General features: G+C 41.0%; 1 pseudogene; it reads right to left on the reverse strand.

Moving 5' to 3' along the window:
- Positions 1-14,846: 14,846 nt before the first annotated feature.
- LOC121460920 lies at positions 14,847-21,144 on the reverse strand (annotated as a pseudogene).
- Between the last annotated feature and the right edge of the window lie 1,939 nt (positions 21,145-23,083).

Genomic DNA, 23,083 nt, shown 5'->3' on the forward strand with positions numbered 1-23,083 from the left:
GTGGTTGCACAAGTTTGCATTTCCACCAGCAATGAATGAGTGTTCCCCTTACTCAAATCCTCTCCAGCATAGGTTATCATTGGTGTTTTTGATGTTAGTCATTCTGACAGGTATGAGATGGTATCTCAAATTTGTTTGGATTTGCATTTCCCTGATAGCTAAGGAAGTTGAACATGACCTTAATTATCCTTTGGCTTTTGAATTTCTTCTGTTGAGGATTCTCTGTTCAGTTCAGTACCCCATTTTTAATTGGGTTATTTAGAATTTTAATGTCTAGTTTCTTAAGTTCTTTATATATTTTGGAGATCAGACCTTTGTCTGCTGTGGGGTTGATGAAGATCTTCTCCCATTCAGTAGGTTGCCTTTTTTGTCTTAATGACTGTGCCCTTTGCTTTACAGAAGCTTCGCAGTTTCAGTAGGTCCAATTTATTCATTGTTGCTTTTATTGTCTGTGCTACTGGGGTTATACATAGGAAGTAGTATCCTGTGCCCATGTGCTGCAGGCTACTTCCAACTTTCTCTTCTATCAGGTTGAGTATTGTCAGTTTTATATTGAGTTCTTTAATCCATTTGGACTTGACTTTTGTGCATGGTGATAGATATGGATCTATTTTCTTTCTTCTACAGGTTGACAACAAGTTATACCAGCACCATTTGTTGAAGATGCTTTCTTTCTTCCATTGTATAATTTTAGCTTCTTTGTCAAAAATCAGGTGTTCATAGGTTGGTGGATTAACACCCAGGACTTCGATTCGATTTTATTGGTCAATGTCCCTGTTTTTATGCCAATATCAAGCTGTTTATATTACTGTAGCTATGTAATAGAGTTTGATGTCAGGGATGGAAATGCCTCCGGAAGTTCCTTTATTGTATAGGATTGTTTTGACTATCCTGGGTTTTTTTGTTTTTCCATATAAAGTAGATTATTTTTCTCTCAAAATTTTGTTGGGATTTTGATGGGGATTGCAGTGAATCTATAGATTGCCTTTGGTAGAACTGCCATTTTTACTATGTTGATACTACCAATCTAAGAGCGTGGGATATCCTTCCATTTTATGGTACCCTTTTCAATTTCTTTCTTTAAAGTCTTAAAGTTCTTGCCAAATAGATCTTTTACTACCTTTATGCCATTTGTGGCTATTGTGAAATATGATGCTTCTCTGATTTTCCTCTCAGCTTCTTTATCCTTTGTGTATAGGAGGGAGATGATTTTTTTTTGAGTTGATCTTGTGTCCTGCCACATCACTGAAGGTATTTATCAGCTGTAGGATTTCTCTGGTAGAGTTCTTGGGTCACTTATGTACACTATCATGTCACCTGCAAATAACAAGTTTTACGTCTTCCTTCTTTCAGCAATGCTTTTCTCTGTACTCACAACAAAACACTGTGTGACAACAATTACAGAATAAACTGTGAATTTCTGAAACCATGAAATAGGCAGAAAGACTGGAAGGCAGGGAATTTTAATGTGGTCAGTGAGAGAGGAGGAACAGTCAGGCAATGTTCTTCAAGGACATTTGACCTTGGACTTGACTAGTATGTAAGTAGAGCCAGGCACACTGGCCCTTTCAGAACCTAAAAGAACCAACAAAAAAGCCATGTTTTCATAAGCATGGAAAAGATATCTAGGCAAAGTTACCAGTGGTTCTGACACTGGGGTGTGGGTCTAGGGCTAGGGGACAGTGTGGTGAGAGATAGGTGGGGAGGCAGTGAGGCCACAGTAGGATTTTCTTGGTGATAGGTTTTATTCTTGGGCCTGAGGGAAGGCCTTCATACCCCAAAGAAATGTCTCAATGATGAAGAGCCACAGAGGTGTAAAGTCTGGTCAGAATGCAGAAAAATCTTATCTTCCATATTCTTCACCAGCAACATGTTCATATATCCCCTGCCCCCCAGCCTATAGTCCATCATAGAGCAGAATGAATGATACAGGTATGGATTATCTATGGTTTGACCCAGCATGTTCTGGACACATTCCATGAGGGTGCAGACCCTGTCTCTGACACCCTCGACACCCACTCAGTCAATATCTTCCAATAACTGAAAGGCCAAAGGGTGAGAATTTTTCTTTTGTGACCAAATTATACACACAATGACTGTCGAGCATTGTGGGGATCTTGGCTTGAGGTTTATTAACAAATGAGAGCCTTCCAGCTGGGTCAAGGATGAAGACTGTTGTCATGGCAATATGGTGCTGCTGTGTATCCTACTTCAGTCCTGGGAACCTCATCGATGACACAAAACCCATCCAGGTTCCAGGATCACTGGAGAAGAGCTTCTGGTTGATCATCCAGCTGAGATTCCCAGTGACTTTGGAGGTCTGCCTGTGATGTCAGCAAGCATCTCCTTAACAAACCCAATACCTGTGGTCCAGTGTCTACCAAGCCCTTACAGTCTGGATACTAATCACTGTCTGCTACAGGCGTCAGTGATACTTCCTCTGCATCTGTCACTCATCTTTTAACTCTCCATAGCTGTCTTTTGTTCCACAGACATTCAGAATTTGTACCTAATCAAATCTGTCAGTCTGAGGCTTTGTTATACACTAAGAAAGAACTCTTTATCCCAAGATTACAAAACAACATGCTCTAATAATTCTCTCTCATTCTTCCCTTTTTCTTCTAAGTGGATTATTAATTGTCACAATATTTCAACTGCCTATTGTTGCTGGTGATGTAAAAGGTTTCTTTCTGTTCTGTTTACTATGCACTCTCTACTCTGTTCTCTGAGATAGCCTTACCTTACCCAGGGTCACATTTGGGGGCCGTATCTGGAGTCCTGTAGTTTGTGCTAATAATATAACTGTCCTTACATTATGGCTTTATTCCTCAGATTTTTACTGCTTCTTTCTATTTTTTCTTTCAGATTAATTCTAGAACAAATTATGATGTCACCAAACATATCTGAGTTTTTTCTACTAAGTTACACTTATGAACTAATTTGAGAAATATTGCCTTTACAACACTGAGCCTTCCTTAGAGAAACCTAGTGTATTTATCTCACTTATTCTTCTTTGGCTTACATACTAAAGACATGACTTTTCTTTACATTTACTATCTTAGTTTGCTTCACGTTGTTGGATAAAATACCCAAGGCTGAATAATTTATAAGAAGAAATTTGGTTCAGTTGCAGGTTTTGGAGGGTCAAAGCCCTATGATGGGTGACCCCCATCTGCTTGGCCTGTCAAGTGATCTTTTGGCTCCACTATAGCAGCAGCCCCATCAGTAGCAGGAGTTCTTGGGAGGGAGATCACATGGCGATGAGGAAGCAGTAGAGTCAGTTGAGAGCCTGGACTACCTTTATATCAACCTGCTCTCCACATGAGCAGTGTAGTCCCTGTATCCTTCCCTAAGGCACTGTTGACAACACTACCATGCTGAGTTTTGGTTGGGTGAAACCACAGCACTGACCTTGACATCTCCCATCTGTCATTATTTCCAGGTGTGTTAAAAAGCTTGCTGTTGACTGAATTGACCTTAGTGGCTGCTGTGGTAATGTGCATCTAGAATATCCTCAGCAGGCCCCTGTGTTAAAGGGTGGGTCTCCAGCTCGTGGTGCTTTGGGTAGTAGGGGGGACCTAAAAGAAATGGAGACTGGAGGGAAGATTTCCATAGGCATGCTGCCCTGGAGTGAGACACTGAGAGCCCAATCTGTCCTCTTCTCTCTCATATCTGGACTGTGAGGTGAAGGGCTTGTCATGTGCTGCCACCACAAGGGGCTACCTCACCACAGGCCCAAAACAGTGAACACAATCAATCAGAACTAAAGCCTTTAAAATGGAAACTAAAGTAAATCCCTTTTCTTTATCCTTGACTATCTCTGGAACTTGTTAGAGTAACAAACACTTACACCCTTACCCAAGCAGTGGTGATTAACATATCAGAGGGGTCTGCATATTTCCTTGTGCCCAGAGCTTCATAATAAAAATAGTTAAAAAGAAAAAACCAAAAAGGCAGAAACGTATTAATAGTTTATCTTGCTATGTAGTTCATCCAATCAATTTTGTCCTCCTCAAATAACCATAATGTTTGTTTCTCTCCCTCAAATATTTGAATCTTGTGTTTCTTTGTCTTATCTTATTGCTTAGGCTAGGAATGCAGTCTCATCCTGGCCAATATCAGGTTCAGAGGCCACTTTGAGTTGTCGTTGCTGGAGAGGCCTCTTTAATTCTGCCATTAAATTCAGTGCTTCCCTTTGGTGTTTTTTTTTGTGTTCCTTGCATTGGGCAGCTTTCATAATTCCATGTCAGTTTTTACTAGGAAATGATGTGTAGTTCTGTAAAAGTGTGTATTCAACATTCACAGAGACAGTCATGCAGTTTTCCTCCCTAACCTATTAACAGAGTGGAATTATTAACAGATTTCCAGATAGTAAACCACACTTACTTTCATGAGAAAAAGCCTTGCTTCCTCAGGGTATGTTGGACTTTCAGTTCTTTTCTGAATCATTTTTGCTGTTTTGTACAGAATCTCTTCTCAACCACATTCCTAATCATATGGTTTATGTTGAAGCCAGGAATGTTCTGAAAACTCTTGAAACATCCTGGATACATGATGTGGAAAGTTCCAGATCTTCATGAATGAAGTAGCTAATTGAAAAGTAATAAAACACCAAGACAAAAAGCCAACCTACTGACTGGGAGACGATTTTCACCAACCCCGCAACAGACAAAGGTCTGATCTCCAAAATATATAGAGAACACAGGAAACTAGACTTTAAAATGCTAATTAACCCAATTAAAAAATGTGGCACTGAACTGAACAGAGAATTCTCAGCAAAGGAAGTTCAAATGGCCAAAAGACACTTAAGGTCATGCTCAACCTCCTTAGCACTCAGGGAAATGCAAATCAAAACAACTTTGAGATATCATCTTACACCTGTCAAAATGGCTAACATAAAAAACTCCAATGATAGCCTTTGCTGGAGAGGTTGTGGACGAAGGGGTACTCTCATCCATTGCTGGTGGGAATGCAATCTAGTGCAACCACTTTGGAAATCAGTGTTTTGGTATCTTAGGAAATTCGGGATCAACCTACCCCTGGACCCAGCAATACCACTCCTGGGAATGTACCCAAGAGATGCCCGATCATATGACAAGAGCATTTGTTCAACCATGTTCATAGCAGTATTATTTGTAATAGCCAGAACCTGGAAACAACCTAGATGCCCCTCAATGGAAGAATGGATGAAGAAAGTGTGGAATATCTACACATTAGAGTACTACGCTGCGGTAAAAAACATTGACTTCACGAATTTTGCATGCAAATGGATGGAAATAGAAAACACTATTCTGAGTGAGGTAACCCAGACCCAAAAAGATGAATATGGGATGTACTCACTCATAAATGGTTTCTAGCCATAAATAAGGGACACGGAGTCTACAATTGGTGATCCTAAAGAGGCTAAGCAAGAAGGTGAACCAAAGGAAAAACATATAGTTATTCTCTTGGCTATGGGAAGTAGACAAAGTTGCCGGGGAGAAAATTGAGATCTTGGGGGTGGGTGGGATGGGGGTAAGGGGAGATGGGGAGAGAAACTGGAGAAGGGGAGGAAAGGGGGAACTTGGGGAAAAAGGAGGATTGGGATAAAGGAAGGTTGGATAGGGGAGCATGGAAGCACAATTCTTAGTTAAGGGAGCCACCTTAGGGTTGGCAAGAGACTTGTACCTAGAATGGCTCCCAGGTGCCCAAGCCGAGGTCCCCAGTTAATTCCTTGGGCAGCTGGGGATAGGGAAACTGAAATGACCCTATCCTAGAGCAATACTGACGAATATCTTGCATATCACCATAGAACCTTCATCTGGTGATGGATAGAGATAGAGACAGAGACCCACACATGGCACTGGACTGAGCTCCCAAGGTCCCAATGAGGAGCAGAAGGAGGGAGAACATGAGCAAAGAAGTCGGGACCACGAGGGGTACACCCACCCACTGAGACAGTGGAGCTGATCTATTGGGAGCTCACCAAGGCCAGCTGGACTGTGACTGAAAAAGCATGGGATAAAACTGGACTCTCTGAACATGGCAAACAAAGAGAGCTGATGAGACGCCAAGGACAATGGCAAGGGGTTTTGATCCTATGTAATGTGCTGGCTTTGCAGGAGCCTAGCCAGTTTGGATATTCACCTTCCTAGATATGGATGGAGGGGGGAGGACCTAGGACTTACCACAGGGCAGGGAACCCTGACTGCTCTTTGGACTGGAGAGGGAGGGGGAAAGGAGTGGGGGGAGGGGGAGAAGGGTGGGAAGAGGGGGAGAAGGGTGGGAGGAGGGGGAGGGAAATGGGAGGTTGGAGGAGGTGGAAACTTGGTTTATTTTTCTCATTTTCTCAATAAAAAAGATTTAAATAAAAAATAAAATTAGAGAAATGATACTGACATAACTGGATATCAACATGTAGAAGAATAAAATTGATCCATATCTACCACTATGCACAAAACTCAAATCAAATTGGATCAAATACCTCAATATAAAACCAGTCACACTGAACATCATAGAAGAGAAATTGGGAAGTATCCTTGAATGCCTGGCACAAGAGACCACTTCCTATAAATGACCTTACTAGCACAGACATTGTGAGAAAAAATTAATAAATGAGAACTCCGGAAAATGAAAAGTTTAGTAAAGCAAAGGACACATTCAACAAGACAAAAGGACAGCCTAGAGACTGGGAAAAGATCTTCACCAACTCCACATCAAACAGAGGTCTGATCTCCAAAATCTACAAAGAACTCAAGAAATTGGTCATCAAAAGAACAAATAATCCAATTTAAAAAATGGGGTACAGACCTAAACAGAGAACTCTCATCAGAGGAATCTAAAATGTTGAAAGACAAGGAAATGCTCAACATCTTTAGTCATCAGAATAATGCAAATTAAAACAACTCTGAAATTCTATCTAAAACCTGTGAGAATGGCCAAGACCAAAAATACTGATGACAACTTATGCTGGAGAGGTTGTGGAGTATAGGGAACACTCCTGCATTGCTGGTGGGAGTGCAAGCTAGTACAGCCCCTTTGGACGCCGGTGTGTGTTTTCTTAGAAAATTAGAAAAGAACGTTCTTGAAGATGCAGTAATACCACTTTTGGGTATATATCCAGAGGATGCTCAATCGCACCCAAAGGACATGTGCTTATGTATGTTCATAGCAGCATTGTTTGTCATAGCCAGAAACTGGAAACAACTTAAATGCCTTTCGACCGAAGAATGGATGAGGAAAATGTGATACATTTACAAAATGGAGTACTGCATAGCAGAGAAACGTAACAACAGCTTGAAATTTGCAGGCTATTTTCTCCCCGGCGATATTGTCTACTTCCCATAGCCAAGAGGACAACTATATGTTTTTCCTTTGGTTCACCTTCTTATTTAGCTTCTTTGGGATCACCAATTGTAGACTCCGTGACCCTTGTTTATGGCTAGAAACCAATTATGAGTGAGTACATCCCATATTCATCTTTTTGGGTCTGGGTTACCTCACTCAGGATAGTGTTTTCTATTTCCATCCATTTGCATGCAAAATTTGAGAAGTCATTGTTTTTTACCGCAGCGTAGTACTCTAGTGTGTATATATTCCATACTTTCTTCATCCATTCTTCCTTTGAAGGGCATCTATGTTGTTTCCAGGTTCTGGCTATTCCAAATAATACTGCTATGAACATAGTTGAACAAATGCTCTTGTCATATGATCGGGCATCTCTTTGGTATATTCCCAGGAGTGGTATTGCTGGGTCCAGGGGTAGGTTGATCCCGAATTTCCTGAGAAACCGAAACACCGATTTCCAAAGTGGTTGCACAAGATTGCATTCCCACCAGCAATGGATGAGGGTACCCCTTCCTCCACAGCCTCTCGAGCAAAGGCTATCATTGGAGTTTTTTTTATTTTAGCCATTCTGACAGATCTTGGGGGTGGGGTGGGATGGTGGTAAGGGGAGATGGGGAGAATAAAGGGAGAAGGGGAGAATGGGGGGAACTTGGGGAAAAAGGATGATTGGGATAAAGGAAGGTTGGATAGGGGAGCATGGAAGCACAATTCTTAGTTAAGGGAGCCACCTTAGAGTTGGCAAGAGACTTGAACCTAGAGTGGCTCCCAGATGCCCAAGCCAAGGTCACCAGTTAGTTCCTTGGGCAGCTGAGGATAGGGAACCTGAAATGACCCTATCCTATAGCAATACTGACGAATATCTTGCATATCACCATAGAACCTTCATCTGGTGATGAATGGAGATAGAGACAGAGACCCACACTGGAGCAATGGACTGAGCGCCCAAGGTCCCAATGAGGAGCAGAAGGAGGGAGAACATGAGCAAAGAAGTCGGGACCACGAGGGGTGCACCCACCAACTGAGACAGTGGAACTGATCTATTGGGAGCTCACCAAGGCCAGCTGGACTGTGACTGAAAAAGCATGGGATAAAACTGGACTCTCTGAGCATGGCGAACAATGAGAGCTGATGAGAAGCCAAGGACAAGGGCACGGGGTTTTGAACCTATGTAATGAGCTGGCTTTGTGGGAGCCTAGCCAGTTTGGATGTTCACCTTCCTAGAAATCGATGGAGAGGGGAGGTCCTAGGACATACCTCAGGGCAGGGAACCCTGACTGCTCTTTGGACTGGAGAGGGATGGGGAGAGGAGTGGGGGGAGGGGGAGAAGGGTGGGAGGAGGGGGAGAAGAGTGGGAGGAAGGGGAGGGAAATGGGAGGCTGGGAGGAGGTGGAAACTTGTTTTTTTTTTCTCCTTTTCTCAACAAAAAAATGGAAAAAAAAAGAAATTTGCAGGCTAATGGATTGATCAGGAAACATCATTTTTAAGGAGGTAACCCAGACCCAGCAACACAAACATAATATGTACTCACTCATAAATCATTTTTAAATTTAATACAAAGAAAACCAGCCTAAGAATCACAATCCCAGATAATCTAGACCCTAAGAGAGACACATATAGATCTAATCTACATGACTGAGGTAGGAGGAGCGCGGGCCCCTTGTTCCATTCTACTGCCTGGCTAGCTTATAGCCGAAATAACCACACAGAAATTAATTAAATTACTGTCTGGCCCATTATATCTAGCCTCTTTTTGGCCTACTCTCACATCTTGATCTAACCCATTTCATTTAATGTCTGTTTACCACGAGGTCATGGATTATTAGGAAAGATTTAGCGTGTCTGACTTTGGTGACTCCGTGAAGGCTCCAGAGCTGCAGAAATAGTACATCCACCATTTTGAAATTGGAGAGAGGTGGAGCCAGAATCTAGAGCAGCTGCAACCAAGCTGCTTAACATTCTAAATGCTCTTCAAGATGGTAGAGAATCTTCAATAACGCCCAGTCGTATACTCAAAAAAGAGGAATGGATCTGAACAGAGAATTTTTGAGAAAGAAACAACTAAAAATATATCTCAAAAAAGTGTTATATATCACTTATACTCATGAAATTTCAATTTAAAACTGCTTGAGAATTCTTTTCCCACCAGCCAGTATGAGAAAGAATAAAAGAAACAATTGACAACACATGCTGATAAGGATGGGGAACTTTCATTCACTGTCAGTGGGATAGTAAGTGATGAAGCCACTATAGAAATCATGTGAAAATATTCAAACATAGAGAAATATATTTACCATATGACACAGCAAATTTCATTTACAAAATATTCATCACAGCAGGGTATGGTGGCACGTGCCTTTAATAAAACATATAGGAGGCATAGGAAGATAAATCTCTGAATTTGAGGCCAGTCTGGTCTACACAGATAGTAGAGTTAGTTCCAGGAACGGCCAGATCTTACCAAGGAAAGGTTGTCTCATATATATACGAAATACCTATTTTTCTAATGGTAAATATCAGTAACCTTTGCAAGACGATCTTTGAAATCCATATGCATATTTCCTTCCACATGGTAAAAAGGACTGAAATTGGTAGTTAAAGGATGTTCTTTATTACACTTTTTTAAATTTCATTTTATATTCCAACCAATCCTCTGCCCCCTTGTTGCCTCCCCTCAGCCCACTCACTGGCCCCTCCCAAAGTATAAGGTTTCCCATGGGGAATCAATAAAACCTGGCATATTCAGTTGAAGCAGGGCCAAGCCCATTCCTCCTCCCATCGTAAGGCTGAGCATGGCATTCCACCATAGGGAATGGGCTCCAATAAGCTAGTTCATGCATCAGGGAGAGATTCTGGTCCCTCTGCCAAGAGCTCCTGCGATAGGCCAAGCAACACAACTTTCTTCCGCATGCAGAAGGCCTAGTTCAGTTACATGGAGACTCCACAACTGCAGGTCTAGAGTTCACAATTTTCACAACCTTGGTTCAGCTCTCTCTGTAGACTTCCTTCTCCCCTCTCTTGCTTATACTATAAACCCTTCTGTCTCTCTTTGACTGGTTTCCCGGAGCTCGGTCTGGTGCTTGGTTGTGGATCTCTGCATCTGGTTCTATCAATTACTGTATGCAGGCTCTATGATGGTAGTTAGGATAGTCACCAATCTGTCTACAGTGGAATCTACTTCACTCACCCTCTCCACTATTGCTAGGAGTCTTAACTTTGGTCATCCTTGTGGATTCCTGGGAATTTCCCTAGGACAAGTTTTCTCTCTTCAATTCAAAGAAAAATGGGCTATTTATTTCTTCCTCTAAGAAGAAATTTTATTTTGGGCAGAGAAGAAAAGGATAAGTCTCTTCTGGGGGATCAAGTTCAATTAGAAAACTGTCAGTTTTGAAGTGTTGGATTTTATTTTCCTGTTTTTATGCATGTAATATATATTGGAGGATAATGTGTGTGTATGCGCCTGTATTTTTGTGTATGCGCAGAGTGTATGCTCATGCACATACTATGTTCCAATATTTATTTGGATATGTTTGATGGCAAAATATTGATAAATTAGATTAAGTATAAAAATTCACCAACTGAGATAACTTCATTAAAAAACTGTTTTATAGGACCACACAATCATATTTACAGTGGATTAAACATAACAAAAATTACATTCTTCTGAATAGTTGGAAGAAGTTTTCTCTTGAAGAATCAAAATGAGGAACATGTTCAGTTTGAGATATAAAGATATTAACAGAAATAATCAAAAGTAAAAACAATTTCCACTAATGAAGGAAATTTAACTTTTGTAAACAAGCTTATGATATTTTTTATTCTATATTTGATGATGATTAACTTTGGAAAATTATGCAAAGTTATATTTACACCCACTAAGAACTATGGGGTTGCTCAGTTCAGCTTCCAAATTTATTATTGTAAGCAGGTTATACTCGAATAGTTACTTCATACTTATGTAATAAAAATGTTATATCTAAAAAAAAAGACAGGAGAAAATTAAAGACAAGGCAATAGAAGAGATTCAGACATAAAGACCTCTAAATTGGTCATAGTGTTAGATAAAGTCGTAGGCTTGGGAAAGAGAAGAAAAAGAATATAGAAAGTCATAAAGTTAATGCTTTAATAAAAGGGTAAAGTCTTTTTTTTTGTGGGGGATTAACAGACCTTTAATTTCTTTTTAAAGAGAATTCACTACATGGCATTGTAAGGAAAAAGGAAAAAAATGGGGGTGGAGATACAGTTGTGTTTATTTCCATCTCATTTTAATACACCTTCCCAAGGAAGCAGAGAAGAAAACTTACCGAGAAAACATTCTATTTCTTTGGACTTGAGGATTCTAGTTGATCCTTTCATCTTATTTTCTCTATTCTTTCTTTTCCTCCTTTTCTCAATGAAAAAAATCATTCTTAAAAAAATCAAATTGAAGATTTGGAGGGAAAATTTGTTAAGAAAAATGAGTTAGGGTGAAATAATAAAAAGTGGCCCATTGATCATTTTGGTTAGTGACTTAAAAAAAGGGTAAAATCTTTAAGAGATAGAGTACAATAGTCATAGATTAAAAAAATAAGCCACATAAAAAAGGAAAATTCACAGAGAGTCGGAATTCTATATATTATTGGGTTTTCCTTGAATTTTTTTTAATGTAAAGGTGATAAGTACTGATGCACATCTCATTCTGTGGGCGTCTAAGATGAACCAGGATGTATATTATAAAGACATCTTGACTTCAGAATTTGGGACTAAGGATATGATGCTTTGAAAAAGAGGTCCTTCTTTTGTTTTCACAGAATATGTGATCCTGTGGATTGCTTCTAGACCAATACAGTATGATAGACCACGTCCTTTTGAAAGCTTGCTATAAACACCCTCAAAAACTTACTTTGCTCATCTGCCTACTGAGATAAACCTAGCATACAGGATATAATATGAAAGACTTGATTAAGAGCACCAGATACAGCACAAAGCAGTTTGGAGAAAAAAAAAACTATGCCCATATTCCCAAATATTGTTTATAAATGTTCTCTTACATTTAAAGTGGAATATGATATAGATATGAATAATCTGCATTGGTGTAAATCTTGATTTATTGATACAAGTCTAAGGTCAATTTTATCAAATGTATATGTATATTTCTGCTCTTGATTAAGGTATTGTGATTAGGCAGTTCATTTAAAAATATGTATAATTAGGAAATATAGGTTGTTAATGGATAATCATCAATAATAATTAAGCTTATAGATCTGTTCATTAGATTTTCTAGATATATAGCAATATTACAGGTAGATAGGCATTCTTCATATCTTTCAAAGACTACAAAATATGGCATTTAATATGTTTTAATAGCGTAGGACTTTGCATGACAAAATGAAACACGTCTACTCCTGGCTGCACCAATCTACTTCAAGAGGAAGATGGGCATTGTAGAGGCTCCTTATAGAGTTGGTTATCCATTTCGGCAAGAAACTGCTCTTGCCTGAACTGGTGCATAAACTGGATACAAAGAACCCACAGAGAGAGGACTGGTGAACTTGCCTAAAGGTGAGATGATCCTTCAGCGTTCCTGATTCATGAAAGAGTCTGGGAGACATTCTGCAGAACACAGAAGAAAGTGAATGAAATGTCTTTGAAATTTCCTGCTTCATGGAAAACTCTGCTGGATACTATGGGCCTGAAGGCCAAAGGTGGATGCTCCAACAGTACAGAAAAACTTTGCGTGACTGTCCAGGCAGCGAGTTGTCTCTGTCATTTCTAGAGTTTTGGAAGTTGCTTATTTCTCGTTTACTTAGGCAATACTATATCCTTCTGGAGTCTTTGATGGACTTGAAGAATAGATATAGTTATCATTTTCCTTTGTTATATTAAAAGATAAAATAGATATAAATATTGTAACTGTAATTCTTGCTTGATAACTGTTTTGTTATATGTAATTTTAATATGTTAACGTGAAAGCCTTTCATTTTTGTTTCAACAGAAAAGGGGAAATGGTATAGGAGGTCCTACTATATTTGTGTTGCTTACATAGGTTGAATAAAGAAACTGCCTTGGAATTTTGATAGGGCTGCATTTTAGGTAAGAGGTAAAACAGAACTGAATGATGGGAAGAAGAGCAGAGTCAGGCAGACACTGTGGTTCTCCTTCCCAATATGAACGCTGGGTAGACTCATGCTGGTAAGTCACAGTAAAGTGGCAAAACACAATAATGGAGATGGGTTAAACTAATATGTGAGAGTTATCCAATAACAGGCAAGATAATGGTCATGCAGTAATTAAATTAATAAAATTTCTTCATTGTTATTTTGAGGTTTAAGCTAGCCAGGTGGCTGGACACAGCCCGATCCTTCATACTACACACGAAAAGTAGAAAAAGCCAAGATCTTCTGAGTAATTTGAGAACCTGAGGACATTGGGAGAGGGATGAATGAGAGGGGAGAGGCAGGGACAGGAGAAGAGTAAAATGTAGAGGTCAATAAAAATCAATAAAAATTTTAAAAAGGTCTGTACTCAAGGTGTGGTACCTAGAAGGTGGTTCTCTGCTTATCAGGGCCACCTGGGAAACTCAGGCTGCCCAGTAGAAAGAAATATAGTTTAATCATCCCTGGTGACTCTAAGACAGCTGTTAGAACCATGGGAAACCACATCCACTTGCATGGGGAACAAACATATGACCAGACACATAAAACACAACAGGCCTGGAACGAACCAGAAGCATTCTAAATACATTATGAACTCCTTTCCTTTAGGAAGATGTTGCTGAGAAATCAAATGTTGGGGTTCTCTTCTGGTAAAATTCTGAGGAAAAATACCCACAGTATCTTCGTTTTGATTTCCTTTCATCCTATTTGGAGACAGAAAGTATCACCCAGAAACTTAGGTATTGTGATTTCTGCTTCTGAGATTTGAGTTCCTATAACCTTTTATCAAAATGATAGAAACCGTTTTAGCATTAACACCTTCAAATTTCGATTCAACACAGCTAAAACCGCCTCCATATCGTAGCTTACTTTTCTCCTATTTCTTTCTTTATTTATTTAGGGGACAGGCTCTCACCATTTACCTTGGCTGTCCTGGCACTCACACTGTAGACCAGACAGGCCTCGACCTCACAGAGATCTACCCCTTTTTTTTTTGAGTACTGGGATTAAAGACATATTTCACCAATAGAGACCAGACTTTTTCAATTTTTTTAGGATTATTTTAAACGTTTTTATGTTTCTAAAAAAATGGGAATAGGGATGAGAATAACAAACAAGATCTCACCACTGAATATTTCATTGTGACCACACAGCCTTATCATTGAAGTTCAGGAAGTAAACATCTGTATTCCACATAGTTTATTTCAATCTAAACAAAGCTAAGGTTTGTTCTAACTTCCACATTTACTCTGGAGCCCATTCGTCTCCTTCAGCATCCAAGAAAATCACACATTCTACATAGCTATGTGAGCTGGCACACAGGGACATCACAGGACACTGGGCTGCAAAGCTGGACCTCTGAGGATGCAGGCGTCCATCCCCACTTTCTCACAGGTCATCATCCTCATCCTGGAGGGCAGACATTTGAGCAACCTCTAAATCATAGGTGCACTGTGCTGCCAAAGCTGGTCCATAACCAGCTCACATGAGGTGGGGCAAGAGCAGGCATGGCAACAAACTCCAACTTAGAATCTCCAGTGAGCTTTTTGGCTTGCAAGAAAAAGGGCTTTTCAAATTTGTCCTTACTTAAGCAGAAATGTCTCTGAACTTAATATTTTTCTTTAAATGGAAGACATGACATTATGCGTTCATTTTCCTCTTGAATAGACATATTGTAGCCACACAACACAATGGGGATATTTTCACTCACATATACCCATTATCTATGCCAATTAGGTTTGTTTTCACAAGTAAATCTTGTTCCCACAGCAAACATTATAATGGAATACTAGGCTTGGTGGCAGTGGCCATCATGCAGGCCCCAAACTTCTCCTGGCCAGCTGTGTCTCACACATCAAATTTGATAGCTCCTCTGTTGATATGGAACACAAGGGTGAACCTCCACACCCAGGGTTACTACATACTTCTTCTCAAAGTTGCCAATCAAGTGACAATTATGAATGTTGTCTTTCTGATGTATCTGTCATCCACCAGGATGAAAGAATGGGACCTGCAGTTCTCCCTGTCCCTGAACTTTGTTTAGACTCCTGGGGATTGAATGAAAGAAGTAATGCCTATAAAGGCAGCAAGCAGATTAATTCCGGAGAGATCATCCACTAGCTTCAGATCTACCTCACAATTCTGCTTTTTCATTTTATTACTTTTCTTTTTTTTCTTTTTTTTAATTTTTTTAATGAGAAAAGGAAGAAAATAAACAAGTTTCCACCTCCTCCCAGCCTCCCATTTCCCACCCCCTCCTCCCACCCTTCTCTCCCTCCTCCCATCCTTCTCCCCCTCCTCCCACTCCCCTCCCCCTCCCTCTCAAGTCCAAAGAGCAGTCAGGGTTCCCTGCCCTGTGGTAAGTCCTAGGTCCTCCCCCCTCTGTCGATATCTAGGAAGGTGAACATCCAAACTGGCTAGGCTCCCACAAAGCCAGCACATTGCATAGGATCAAAACCCCTTGCCATTGTCCTTGGCGTCTCATCAGCCCTCATTGTTCGCCATGCTCAGAGAGTCCAGTTTTATCCCATGCTTTTTCAGTCACAGTCCAGCTGGCCTTGGTGAGCTCCCAGTAGATCAGCTCCACTGTCTCAATGGGTGGGTGCACCCCTCGTGGTCCCGACATCTTTGCTCATGTTCTCCCTCCTTCTGCTCCTCACTGGGACCTTGGGAGCTCAGTCCAGTGCTCCAGTGTTGGTCTCTGCCTCTATCTCCATCCATCACCAGATGAAGGTTCTATGATGATATGCAAGATATTCGTCAGTATTGCTATAGGCTAGGGTCATTTCTGGTTCCCTATCCTCAGCTGCCCAAGGAACTAACTGGGGACATCGCCTTGGGCTCCTGGGAGCCACTCTAGGTTCAAGTCTCTTGCCAACCCTAAGGTGGCTCCCTTACCTAAGAATTGTGCTTCCGTGCTCCCCTATCCTACCTTCCTTTATCCCAATGTTCCTTTTTCCCCAAGTTTCCGCCCATTCTCCCCTTCTCCCTTTTCTCTCCCCATCTCCCCTTACCCCCTTCCCACCCCACCAACAAGATTCCAATTTTCTCCCCGGCAACTTTGTCTACTTCCCATAGCCAAGAGGATAACTATATGTTTTTCCTTTGGTTCAACTTCTTACTTAGCTTCTTTAGGATCACCAATTGTAGACTCCGTGACCCTTATTTATGGCTAGAAACCAATTATGAGTGAGTACATCCCATATTCATCTATTTGGGTCTGGGTTACCTCACTCAGGATAGTGTTTTCTATTTCCATCCATTTGCATGCAAAATTCGAGAAATCATTGTTTTTCACCGCAGCGTAGTACTCTAATGTGTAGATATTCCACACTTTCTTCATCCATTTTCCATTGAGGGGCATCTAGGTTGTTTCCAGGTTCTGGCTATTACAAATAATACTGCTATGAACATGGTTGAACAAATGCTCTTGTCATATGATAGGGCATCTCTTGGGTATATTCCCAGGAGTGGTATTGCTGGGTCCAGGGGTAGGTTGATCCCGAATTTCCTGAGAAAAGAGCAAACTGATTTCCACAGTGGTTGCACAAGTCTGCATTCCCACCAGCAATGGATGAGGGAACCACTTCCTCCACAGCCTCTCCAGCAAAGGCTATCATTGGAGTTTTTTATGTTAGCCATTCTGACAGGTGTAAGATGATATCTCAAAGTTGTTTTGATTTGCATTTCCCTGATTGCTAAGGAGGTTGAGCATGACCTTAAGTGTCTTTTGGCCATTTGAACTTCCTCTGCTGAGAATTCTCTGTTCAGTTCAGTGCCCCATTCTTTAATTGGGTTAATTAGCATTTTAAAGTCTAGTTTCCTGAGTTCTCTATATATTTTGGAGATCAGACCTTTTTCTGTTGCGGGGTTGGTGAAGATCTTCTCCCAGTCAGTAGGTTGCCTTTTTTCTTGGTGTTTTATTACTTTTCAATAAGCCATTTCATTTATGAAGATCTGGAACTTTCCACATCATGTATCCAGGATGTTCCAAGAGTTTTCAGAATATTCCTGACTTCATACATCAACCATATAATTAGGAATGTGGTTGAGAAGTGATTCTGTACAAAACAGCAAAAATGATTCAGAAAAGAACTGAAAGTCCAACATACCCTGAGGAAGCAAGGCTTTTTCTCATGAAAGTAAGTGTGGTTTACTATCTGGAAATCTGTTAATAATTCCACGCTGTTAATAGGTTAGGGAGGAAAACTGCATGACCGTCTCTGTGAATGTTGAATACACACTTTTACGGAACTACACATCATTTCCTAGTAAAAACTGACATGGAATTATGAAAGCTGTCCAACGCAAGGAACACAAAGAAACATCGAAGGGAAGCACTGAATTTAATGGCAGAATTAAAGAGGCCTCCCCAGCGATGACAACTCAAAGTGGCCTCTGAACCTGAGATTGGCCAGGATGAGACTGCATTCCTAGCCTAAGCAATAAGATAAGACAAAGAAACACAAGATTCAAATATTTGAGGGAGAGGAACAAACATTACGGTTATTTGAGGAGGACAAAACTGATTGGATAAACAACATAGCAAGATAACCTATTAATAGGTTTGTGCCTTTTTGGTTTTTCTTTTTAACTATTTTTATTATGAAGCTCTGGGCACAAGGAAATATGCAGACGTAAGGGTGTAAGTGTTTGTTACTCTAACAATTTCCAGAGATAGTCAAGGGTAAAGAGAAGGGATTTACTTTAGTTTCCATTTTAAAGGCTTTTAGTTCTGATTGATTGTGTTCACTGTTTTGTGCCTGTGGTGAGGTAGGCCCTTGTGGTGGCAGCACATGACAAGCCCTTCACCTCACAGTCCAGATATGAGAAAGAAGAGGACAGATTGGGCTCTCAGTGTCTCACTCCAGGGCAGCATGCCTATGGAAATCTTCCCTCTAGTCTCCATTTCTTATAGGTCCCCCCTACTACCCAAAGCACCATGGGCTGGAGACCCACCCTTTAACACAGGGGCCGGCTGAGGATATTACAGATGCACATTACCATAGCAGCCGATAAGGTCAATTCAGTCTACAGCAAGCTTTTTAACAAACCTGGAAATAATGACAGATGGGAGATGTCAAGGCCAGTGCTGTGGTTTCACCCACCCAAAACTCAGCATGGTAGTGTTGTCAGCAGTGCCTTAGGGAAGGATACAGGGACTACACTGCTCATCTGGAGAGCAGGTTGATATAAAGGTAGTCCAGGCTCTCAACTGACTCTACTGCTTCCTCATCGCCATGTGATCTCCCTCCCAAGAACTCCTGCTACTGATAGGGCCAGAGGATCACGTGATAGGCCAAGCATATGGGGTTCAACCAATATAGGTTTTGACCCTCCAAAACCTGCAATTGAACCAAATTTCTTCTTATAAATTATTCAGCCTTGGGTATCTTATCCAACAACATGAAGCAAACTAAGATAGCAAATGTAAAAAAAGTCATGCAACCACTTTGAAAATCAGTGTGGTGGTTTATCAGAAAACTGGGAGTCAACCTACCACAGGATCCAGCAATTCCACTCTTGGAAATATACCCAAGAGATACCCAATCAATGGAAGAATGGATAAAGAAGGTATGGCGCACGCACGCACACACACACACACATACACACACACACACACACACACACACACACACACACACACACACACGAGTATTACTCGGTGGTACAAGAAAATGACATCATGATTTTTCATGCAAATGGATAGAAATAGAAAACACTATCCTGAGTGAGGTAACCCAGACCCAAAAAGATGAATATGGTGTGTACTCACTCATTAGTGGATTCTAGCCAATATCAAAGGACATTGAGCATATAGTTTGCGTGCCTATAAGAGCTAAGTAATAAGGTGAACCCAAAGAAAAACATGTATAGATCCTCTGTTGTAAGGAGCTGAGGGGCTGCAATCCTACAACCCAGCTCTTGACCGCCTGGCTAGCTTATGACCCATAATAACGATACACAAACTGTATGCATATAAACACTGCTTGGCCGATTTTTATTAATGTGTGTAGCACCACTTGCGCATACCAGGAAGATTCTAGCCTATGTCCATCTTGGGTTGGAGCTTCATTGCATCTGCCCTGGAGAGCAGTGGCATGGCATCTGTGCTCACTTCCTCTTCCTCTCAGCATTCTGTTCTGTTTACTCCACCCACCTATGTTCTAACCTATCAGGCCATGCAGTTTATTAATTAACCAATGAAAGCAACACTAAAACAGAAGGAACTACCACACCAGGTTGAGGCCACTGGATATGATGGTGAATTTGAAGTAGGACACAGATCCGGATTCTTAACCTCTTCAACTCTTTCCTATGTGCCTCCAGGCGGGTGTTGGCTCCCAAAACGATGCAGCTTCCTTCTGGAAGTTTCATCCACAGTCATGACCACAGCTCCAGTTCTACTCTTGATATTTCGACCAATCACAAGGGGCTTCTTCAGCATCCAGAACAGTCTTGGTACTGCCTGAACACTGCAATGTTTCTGTTGTTGTCATTAGCTGTGAATGTCTGGGTGCCCAAGTGTCAAAGGGGTGACTCGTATACTATCCACCTGCCTGAAGACACTGGCCTGCCTCCAGAAATGGCTGTGATGTGGTGAGGACCATTGTTCAAGTGGTAGGGCACATTTCTCTTATACACAAAAGGCTGGGTTAGATCCCACACACTGCAAGGACCAGGTAAAGTCCCAGCAGTCAGGAGTTAGAGGCAGGAGCCTCCACCATGCAGTTGAGTGGTATTCAGCCTTCCCAGTTATGTGACCTATGATATACTTCCTCATGCTGTGCCATCCCGGTACTGAAATAATTTCCTTGTAACTTAACAAATGAAAATTTTAAATTTACAAATGAATTATAGTATAAATATCTGTGATTTTAATGGGCATAGGTATGAACCCAGGTAGAGAACCCCAGAAATAGTAACTTCAAGGCCAATGTGGAATAAAATGAGAATCTGTCTAAAACCCAAAACCAAACCAAAGATGCTCCCTCCTCTACCCAAAGACAGAGACCTCCCTGTCAGGTAACCTCAGGCCCTCAGACACAAGATAAATGGGGTTATTTTCTCTAGTGCCCTCTGGCTTCACTGCTCTGAGACTCAGACACCTCCCACACCATTGGTTGTGTCCAAGACCCAGATTCTTCTGCTCCTCAGTGACCACAGAATGTCAAGACGGTTGTCCTCTGTAGGGTTGCCTTAAGAGAATGACATGGGGGAAAGATTGGTCAAGGTTTTCCATAAGGCCTAAATGTTATTTCTGTCACTGGTTGCATCACTCCTGACCTCTGCTTGGTGTGCCCAGGGAGTCACTGGGGAACCATGGGGATATATTCCAGCCTGACATTTTCCACTGCATGGTGAACATTCCCGACGATCTAGAGGGAAGAGAGCAGAGATGCCAAACCCTAAGTTCTCCAGGGACACCTGCCCCAGGATTTGGGGGGCAGCTGCTAGAAAAGTCTCCATTCGGGATCTTATTATCTATTACTGTTTCCTTTGCCTTTCCCTGCATACAACACTGAAGGGTGAAGCTACTGGTGGCCTCCAGGAGAACAAGCACCATGCACACAGGATGCCACCTGATCTCCTTCACCATCAGTACTGCCATCAGGAGCTTCACAAAGGCACCTGTGGCCCAACTGCCAATGGGCAAGTGGTTGACATCCACTAGGTATTGACCCATGCCTTCCACCTGTACATGGAAATTTGGGGCTTAAAGCTGTGTGACACCACACTTGATTAAAGAAGCTGGGATTAAGTGTGAAAAGTTGGAAATTGCTTTTTTATTAATAAACAATATATTTTAAACAATAGTGAACATAAACAATGGATAAACTTGGAAAATTATGGTACTAATAACAAGAATAAATAACATCAAGATAGCAAAACCAAAACCAAATGAACCATAAACTAAAATCTAAAACAAAAATCAAACAAAAATAAAGCTATTTAATATTTATCACTGTATATTGATAGTACCTACTACACAATAGTGAACATAAACAGTGGATAAACTTTGAAAATTATGGTACTAATAAAAAGAATAAATAACATCAAAATAGCAAAACCAAAACCAAATGAACCATAAACAAAATTCTGAAACAAAAAGCAAACAAAAATAAAGCCAGTTAGCATTTATCACTGCATATTGATAGCACCTACTACACCCACTACAGGCAAGTGCTTGCCTAAGAGACATGCTAGTGAGGTAGTCACAATTTTAATGGTCTCTTCAAGATTCCTGGGTCCGTTCAACATAGGAGGTTCTATGTCATGTTACCCCAAGGCAGTGTCCAATTGCTGGTAAATGTAGTCTTCTGAGAAATTTTTGTCTCAGGATTTCTGTATCTCAAGTATATTTTTGATGCGTTCTTCTCTTCTCAAGAACTGAGTCACAGTCACATGAATCACATTAGGTGTGATCACCTGTAGGTGAGCTGGAATTTCCCTCACTGGTGTGTTCACACCTGAAGGCGGTGTCTTTTTATCTTGATCCCAATGTGAAGAACATGTGTAGAAGGTGTTTGTGGCTTACATTGGCTTCCTCAGGTCTCTCAAGTGGTATGATCAAAATAATAATAATAATAATAATAATCTAGGCCCAGAAGCAACCATGCTAGGTCACTGGCTAGGCAAAATCAGAACCTATGACACAAGGGTAAACAAAATTGAAGAAGAATATGTGTCCTTAGAATTCAATATTGCTGTGGATGGGACTCAGCACCTAGTTCTTCCTGGAGATCCTTCTGCTGGTGGCTCTCGTCATGGGCAGTGGCCTGTTCCAGATGAATTTGTGGAGTTTTAGACCTGGAAGAGAAAAGCAGTTAAGAAAAACAGGCCAATGGGGATCTGCCATGTTAGCTGAAGATGCTTCCTCAATCCACCTCAGCTCTGCTGGATAGTGAATTTAATCTTGTGACTAATGTCATTGTTGGTACTCACACGGAATAAGATCCCAGAGTGATGGGCCTAAAACTTATCTCAGTCTTAAACACAAATTATAATTTCAAATAAACACAGTTGGTGTCCATTTTACTAGAAAGAATAGGGTATTCTTCTATAATTCAGGGATTTCATTTTGTAAACAGCAACAGCATATTGACACTATAGTCAACAGCACATGAGAAATGCATGAGTTGTACATGAGCTATTCATAATTTTATAGATAGCCTTAAACTGCCTGCGTCTTAGGTCCCTGTAAAGGGCGTGAGGCTAGCTCAGTCCTCATGCCCAGAAGGAACCTTGAACATGAACAACATGCAGATAGAGCCTGTCGTGCTAGAGCAGCGTTTCCTGTGATGTGTGCCTGAGAACGTTGTCCCTGTCGGGGCTCTGGGACCAAATAGAAACTTGTCCTTTCCTAAGGACTAGAGCTGGGAATCCGCATCCTGGCTTTGGGATTTGGTTACAGAACACACCCGAGAAGGTTCTGATCTTCCCTACAGCTGAGTATCTGTCTGGGTTCATCCTGGGAAGTCCTTAACCAATTCTATCCAGAGAGCACTTTTCACAGCAAATGGGCAAATGTTATAGAGAGCAGTGTCAAAGGTGGAAATCTCTTATAACATGGGACTTTTCTAAATAAAAACGAGAATTCTACCATGAACTGTGGTGTACAACTT

The sequence above is a fragment of the Microtus oregoni genome, unplaced genomic scaffold (assembly GCF_018167655.1).
Source record: "Microtus oregoni isolate MIOR12 unplaced genomic scaffold, Mior012 000000F_ref0000247, whole genome shotgun sequence".
NCBI classification, from domain to species: domain Eukaryota; kingdom Metazoa; phylum Chordata; class Mammalia; order Rodentia; family Cricetidae; genus Microtus; species Microtus oregoni.